The sequence below is a fragment of the Sciurus carolinensis genome, unplaced genomic scaffold (assembly GCF_902686445.1).
Source record: "Sciurus carolinensis unplaced genomic scaffold, mSciCar1.2, whole genome shotgun sequence".
In the NCBI taxonomy this organism is placed as follows: domain Eukaryota; kingdom Metazoa; phylum Chordata; class Mammalia; order Rodentia; family Sciuridae; genus Sciurus; species Sciurus carolinensis.
Genome location: NW_025920135.1, coordinates 1,780,312 through 1,788,263, shown reverse-complemented (window position 1 = coordinate 1,788,263; position 7,952 = coordinate 1,780,312).

Sequence of the window (7,952 nt, the reverse complement as noted above, 5' to 3'; positions counted from 1 at the left end):
TTCCTTTCTCTTTTCCTCTCATTTTCTCTCTTACCCTGCAAGGAGACATTCTGTTTGCTTAATAAATTCCCTTATGTGATTTCCCATGTCCAGCATGTTTTCCATGGGATTCCTTACAATATCATGGGATTTTTTTATTCACAAAATCTTCTGTTTTGATTAGATATTCTAAAGTGTATAATTACTTTCTTCTGTATACACTCTGAGCACATTGACAAAGAGTAACCAACTTGATTTTGGTACATGTCTGTGATTATCATAGTTTTGCATATCATTGCTTAAAACATTTTAAAATACATTTTGTCACTTGATTTTCTGGTCAACAGTTCTTTGGCTGTCAATTTTTATAAAAGATTTGTACTTAGATTAATTCTGAATTATGTTTGTTCTGATAAGGAGGGAAAGAATGATTTAATACCATGTGATAGCTTTTGGGGGAATTATCAAACCCAGGGTCTCCTGTACTAAGTGCTCTACCAATGAGCTCTGTCCCCAACCCTTACCATGCAGTTGTTAAAGCTCTCATTTAAAAAGAGTTGTCTTTTGCAGTCTATGTAAAACCCTATTATGAATGCTAAGTAATTAGGGTTTTTATTATTGTTTTCTGTTCCTATTCATTTCCCATGCTTTTTGATTTTGAAATGGCTTATAAGTTTCAGATTAATCATGCCAGCTATATTTTGCTTTCTATTCATGCATCCCTTTTGTTATCATTTACATTACTAAGCATATTGTTTTAATATATATTCAAAAGTTATTCTTCAAAATGAAAAATCTTTACCTTTATATTTGAAAGTGGGAAATAGGCAAATGAATGGGATAGTCAAAAAGGGGTGGGAAACGAAAATTATTTTTCACAACAATTAGAATTCAAGTTTACATAGATGCCATATTCATTATGTATCTAAAATTAGATTTTTTTCCTCAGTGAGGTCTATTCTTCAATATATCAATATGAATCTTAGATTTTATGTTTGACAAAAAAGGGTGAGGTTAGGAATGGATGGAAAGCAATTGGGTAAAAACAAATATTCTTCACATGTATTATTAAGAGTTAAAGTTTCCACAGATAAAATACCCTTCGTCTTAGATGGGAATTAAGAAAATGAATCCTAGAATTTATTTTTGCTGGGCAGAGTGACAAGAAAGGTTGATGGGATCTATAAATCCATGATCATCTACCTCAAGCGGACCCTCAGTTTTGCATATTGCACTCTCTTACTCTAAGTAAGGAGCTGATCTCTTCTACATAAAAAAAACAAATGCTGTAAGCCTGAAACTCCCCCATTTTCTGAATAACAATCATGAAAATCTGTCTACACTTTGTTTCTTCTTTTCAATCATGTTGCCCTTTTGTCTCATCTCATCTGCTCAGGGTTATTGGAATATCTGTTATACCTATAAAACTTTTTTTATTCAGTCTCCCTTTCTTAACTTCATCCTTCCATTGACTTTCTATTTAAATAAACTTTTAATTTTAGATTAGAAGAGAAATTAGAAAGTGAATACAGAAATTTTACCATATAAACAGTTATTCCTATAATTAGTAGAATATTACTTTAATACATTTTGTACAACTAAGGAACAAATATTGGTACATTACTATTTACTAAACTCCACAATTTATTCAAATTTCACTAGTTTTTTACTACCAACTATTTTTGTCCCAGAATCCCATCCAGGATACCATGTTATATTTAGTAATCATATCTCACATTAAAGATAGTGGTTACTGGATTGGAAAGTGCTAGTAAGACATATATGATTGATAATAAATGAAGTATTCTTTTAACAGTTAAATATTAAACTAATGGAAAATCTTGTATGCAGGTAGTCAGAATTTATCAGAGTTGTTGCATTTTCAATAATAGCATACTCAGTAGAAATTTTATGAGACTTTTAAGTGTAACATCATTAGAATGAAAGTCTATATATGAACATGTGTCATTATATAAAAAATAGAGATTAGGTACATTAGAAGTGCTTATTTCTTCCCACTGTGTGGATTCCTCATTCCTATGCTGGTAATTTTTGTAAAAAAAAAAAATGGCCAGTAGAATTGAGGTTTTCAATCTCTTTTCTGTCCCTACATGTCAAGGAGCAAAACATATTTCTGTCAAATAGAGCAATTCAGTAAATCTCACAGGAAGGGAAATGGGTATTTTAAGTAACCTCCTGCTGTCCACAGTGTTTTTCAATACATACTCCCCTTTAAAATGGCACCTGTAGAACCTCAGCATATTCTTCACTTGTTCTAAAGCTAAATTGGAAATGCATCTCCAGCTTAATACTGTTTGATGACTGTGATGTGTGAATTATGTTGCTAGAATCAAAGACACCTAGCAGTCTCTTGTTGCACTTGCTACTGCTTAAAAAGTACACTGAATTATAGAAAGATTGATTACAATTTGTAATTTATCTTATGTATGTATATTTTTAGTGTTTATGTGCTTTTGCTGTAAGAGCTATCTGAATAGGAATTTGCTTGGGCTGTCAAAAAGTGAAGTATTTTCTTAGAATAGTGAAATATCAGAAAAATTATCATCTTTTTTCTGGATAGCAGGATTAAGGAAATTTTTATATTATATTAAAATATAAAGTTCATCGTTACTTTTTAGCTATTATTTCTGTTTTTACACAGCTTTTAAAGTCTCAAAATATTCAAAATAAGGTGCAACTCACTCTAGATTTGAATTTATGAAAGTGGGGATCATGTCTGTCTTCTTCACTGTATGCTCAGCACCTAACATTGTGCTTGGTAAAAGTTACATAAATGAATTTTGTCTTCTGTCCTCTGAATAATTTCCAATGGAGAGCATGTAAACAAGCTAGTGATTATATCTATTGTTAATCTTGTGTTCAACAGATACAAATGCAAGCAAATTTTTCTAAAAATCCCATTTAAAATTTATTAATTATAGTCATTAACATTCAGGTGCGATCATTAAATCCTTAAGGTTGGAAATTATTAAAATGGTTATTACAGTTTGCTTTACTCTTTGCATTAGAATCTGATAGTTCACTAATGTAACTGCCTTTTGTTTGAATTCTCCACTTTCTTGCATGGGTGGAATTCAGTGATGCTGTTTCTATTAGAGACTGATTATTAAAATTTAATTTTATAATTACAGTATGATAATTATGTTTTTCTTTACATAAAATTTTATTTTTAATTGTCACATAATTTTATATATTTATTGAGTATACTGTCATTTCAATAGATTTATATATATGTGCTGAACAGATGAGAGTAACTGGAATATCTGTCACCTTAAACATTCATTATTTGTTTGTGTTAGGATATTCACAATCCCTTCCACTAACTGAAATATACAGTTAATTATTGCCAACCTGTTACTCTTTAAACAAAAAACAGATTTTTAGCATATTCTAATGTCATTAAATTTTATTCTCTGAAGAGTGGTTCTTTGTAGTCTTAAAATTTTAATGTTTCCTTTACAAGTCATTCCTTATACTGTATAGTAACTTTTCACCTTCAAAATGATTAATTTATAGTCAGTACACTTATGTAATCTATGTTTTTCACTTGCATAATCTTTAAAGCAAACTCCATTGTTTTTGTCATGATCACCAATTGACCAATGTTTACTTCATATTAAGGGCACTCTTGCATTCAATTAACATACCTGAAAGAGTAAAAAAAAAATTCCTACTACTGAGAAGAAAAGGTTTCTAGGTCACAGTCATGTCTTCTCATGTACTCTCACTGTTATAGACAATGACTTTATTTATCTTTTTCATGGATACTCATTGTTTTGTTCATATTGACTTTTGTTTGTTTTCAAAGTAGTGTTATTTTGTTTTTTTTTGTTTTTTTTTTTTTTTTTTTGGTGCTGGGGATCAAACCCAGACCCTTGTGCTTACAAGGCAAGAACTCTACTGACTGAGCTATCTCCCCAGCACCTAGTGTTATTTTTTTCTCAGTAAAAGGTGACCTAAAACTTATAATTCAAGTTGAATGTGCAGTAGCTCCATGTTTTTAAATTTAAACATCTGAATTCCACAGATTGGTATAAGAAAATAATGTAATTTTATCATAGTTTTGTTAACCTTATAAACCTCACTTTTCATATAAAGAGATAAATTATTGGAATCACATTGTCATGTACCAAAGAGTGGACTGTTGACCTTATTATCCATAATGAAGTAAAAAAAAAATATTTGTTTCTGGAAAGTGTTGTATCTTGTAGTTTTGCTACATTATTCTACACAGCTATTAGTAGAAGAAAGAAAGAAGTTAGTAAATAATAAGTTACATACAAGACAGTACCTGGGTAGGTAGTGTATGATGATTCTAAAACTTCATTTCTCTAATTTAATTTTTATAATGAAAAACATATACATAAAGAGAAATGGTGACAAAAAAAGAAGCACTTCTTCAGTCATATAGTAATATACTATCTATGACCAGTGTTTTAGTTTATGAAAATTTAATTAAGCACTTCTTAGTTGGACCTGCAGTTTTCAACATCATTTTAACTTTGTGTATGTCATTGTAACAAAAAGGATAAAAACAATTTCTTTGTGGGACTTCTACTTTTGGCCATTCAAGTTTTGGAAAATTTATTGTTTTGTCTAAAGTGGTAAGTAATGCCAACTCTAATCACCAAATATCAGTTTTATTTTATTTGACAGCTCCAGAAAAAAAAATATTTGATTCTCCAGGATTGGAGTACAAGGCAATATTTTAATAATTTAATATGATTTATATACCTATGAAAACTGAAGTTATGCATTATATCCTTTAATGAGCTTTTTATTTAAGGACATTAGCATCATCTATGCAAGAAGTGAATTTGCTTTACATTATTATTGTATCTTCTACTATTGCAAATGGATTCTAGAAAATGTTTTTAAGAAAATTCTTTTTCTTGGCTTCTTTTTACTATTTTTTTTATTTTGTTCTCTCAGTTTCTATTTTCCACCTGTTTGTATTGTTTTTCCTAATCTTTGGTGTTAAGTTGGCTTATATTTTTAAATTTTCTTTTAAAATATACATTGAATATAATGGGTTTCTGTGACATATTTTGATATATTCCACCTACCCCATCTATTGACTCAATACAAAATAAGCAGTGACTTTAAGGTTTAAAAGAAAGGGTTTGGGAACTCACTTTTAAAACTTTTAGGAGGGAAAAATGACACTTACATTACTGATTCTGTGTTTGCATGTTTTCTAATCTACAATAGAATATAAATTGATTTTCTTTTAACTATATTTTGATTGGAGAACCTAAAACAAATAGCATCTTGTTGGTTTCAAGTCTCCATAGGAATTCAAAGATTGGTCAGAAAATCATTTTGTGATTTAGTTAAAAGGAAAATCAAATAGTGACTTTTATAAGATTCTTTAATATCTTAAAATCTAAGTCTGTGGTAGTTTAAAATTTGGGGTCTTAAAACAGGGTATTCACTGCAGACCATTATCAAATCTATATGTAAGGTAGGTTGACTATTTCAATTATGAATACTGATGCTTCTGACCATTTCAATATTCCAATATCAAGTATATTTTGAAAATTGATGAATGTTCAACAATTTGACTGTAACCAACTGTTTCTATTCTTAAATACTGTAGAATTGGAGAGTTTTAGAAGTTGAGGAAGAGATAAAATTTTGAGAATAAATACTCAATTTATCATAGTTTTACTGGCAGTCAGAAATTGACTTAGGAAAATGAAAATGTACATAAAATTTGAAAAGCTGGGACAGGTAAGGAAATTCTTATTTTAAAAATGTAAGACTTTCTTCTTCATCATCTAAGTGTATGGTTTGCCAACCATACAAAATTGTGAACATGATTGCCTAAAAAATTATACCTTGCTCTGAAAAGGCAAAAAATTAGGAGGATTGAAACTTTAAATTCTTAAAAGTGTCCTATAAGTTTGAGAGGAAATGAGTATTTTTAATAGGCTTAAAATCTTTTATTAAAATACAAAATATTTTGCTTTCTTGGTAACACACCAGGCATATGCTTGTTTAGCCTCCTAACAATCTACTGTCTGTACTGTTATGGGAAATTGTATGAGTTAAAATTTCTGAAAAATAGCTTTAGAAATAAAGACATTTCATTGAAGGGTAAGAAATTCTTAAAATGTGGATTTTTATTGAACGTGTCACTACCTGTAATGGTACTAATTTAGAAACATTCTATCTTCCACAATAATAAAGTACAAGAAAATAATAAGTAAAAAGTAATAAACAGTAAGAAATAAAAAGAGAGAAGTAATAAATAATAAACAGCAGGAAGAAAAATAATAGTTGAAAATAATAATAGAGATGCTTCTTTTCTTTTTAAAAGAATTAATGTGTAAAGATTTTGAAAATTTTGGAACCCTGGGTACATTTTTTTGATTTAATAGTATAATTAGTCTTCCAATTAATGTGTGCAGTGTCCTTCAGTATTCATATACCATTACAGGAAAATCACCTTTGATTTTAATACTATTGATCCAAATCTTAATTTGAAATAAAGCACAAAATGTAAAATAAACTCTTGCTTTATACTTTTGACACACTTTTTGGTCTTATAAAAACATGGAACCTATGTGTATAACTGAAAGTTTTCTTTGCCATAAGAAAATCTAATACTGGACATTGTGGAGTTTTCTTTGCAAGATGGAGTTCAGCATGCTTAGAAATTAGAAATTCAGTTAGGGCTCTTTATTGTTCTTCATTGTTACCCTCTTATGATACTCTTGACTTGTTCTTCCAAAATATGTTTTATAGGGTACATATGCACCAGCTTATAAAGGAAGAAGTAAGCTGACAGATAATTTGGTGGCATTAAAAGATATCTGTTTGGAACATGAAGAAGACACACCCAGTACAGCTTTAAGAGAAGGTACATTTATTTAGACTATTTTAAAACCAAAGCTGTATAGGAGTAATTTTAATAAATAAAAGCAAATAGAAATAATAAGTGACTGAAAGATATAAGTAGACCTTTAAAAATTATTTCTAAAACTAACATATTCAGTAGAAAGAAATTAATATTCTTAATGTATAGTGAAGTACTATGAAGTCATTAAAAGTACTGACATAGATAAATATCTGATAGGAAAGTTTTACATAGTGGTACATGGGAAGAATGGTAACTATAAATCAGCTGCATATATTAAATACAAGAAATAACTGAACTGTATATAAACATGTCTTGATACCATTTTATTTAAAAAGTGAATTTTTCAAAATTGGTTTGATTCAGACATGGTGGTAAATTCCTCCTTCCCTGTGGCTCAGGAGGCTGAGGCAGGATGGCAGGTTTGAAGCCATCATCAGGAACCTAGCGATGACCTAAGCAACTTAGCTAGACCCTACCTCAAAATAAAATTTAAACCAAAAGCAGAGGAGCTAGGGTGTGACTCAGGTTCAATCCCTGGTACCAAAACAAATAAAAAAATAGATAAATAATGTTCAAAGCAACTGATTGGCAACATAGCAGAAGAAAGACTACCTTGAACTATATATAAATTAATCCCAGAGGCTCAAAAAGTTAATATTAAAGAAAAAAAGCAGAATATGGTGAGTTGTAATATTAGAAATGATCTTAGGTACTATAATATCAAACTCAAAATCATATAAAAGGTAAAAGCTCATAAAATCATATAAAAGGTAAAAGCTTCAGTTTTTCTACCACTCATCCCCTTGGCAAATTGCTGTTTTTAAGTTAAGATAATATTATAACAGTTGGTTTATATGTTAAACTTACTTCAAGATTTTATAAAATCTGGCCTTCCACAGACTAAACAATTGGCTTTCATTTCAGTTTTATAGTTTCACTCCTAAAGGATTTAAACATGCAAGCATAATAATCTTACATGACATCATTCACCCAGATAAATCTTTGACTCTGGTTTTTGAGTATCTGGTAAGCATTTAAAAATACTCAGTATTTTATTTTTCTTTAGTAGTAGAAAGTTAGACTTTTT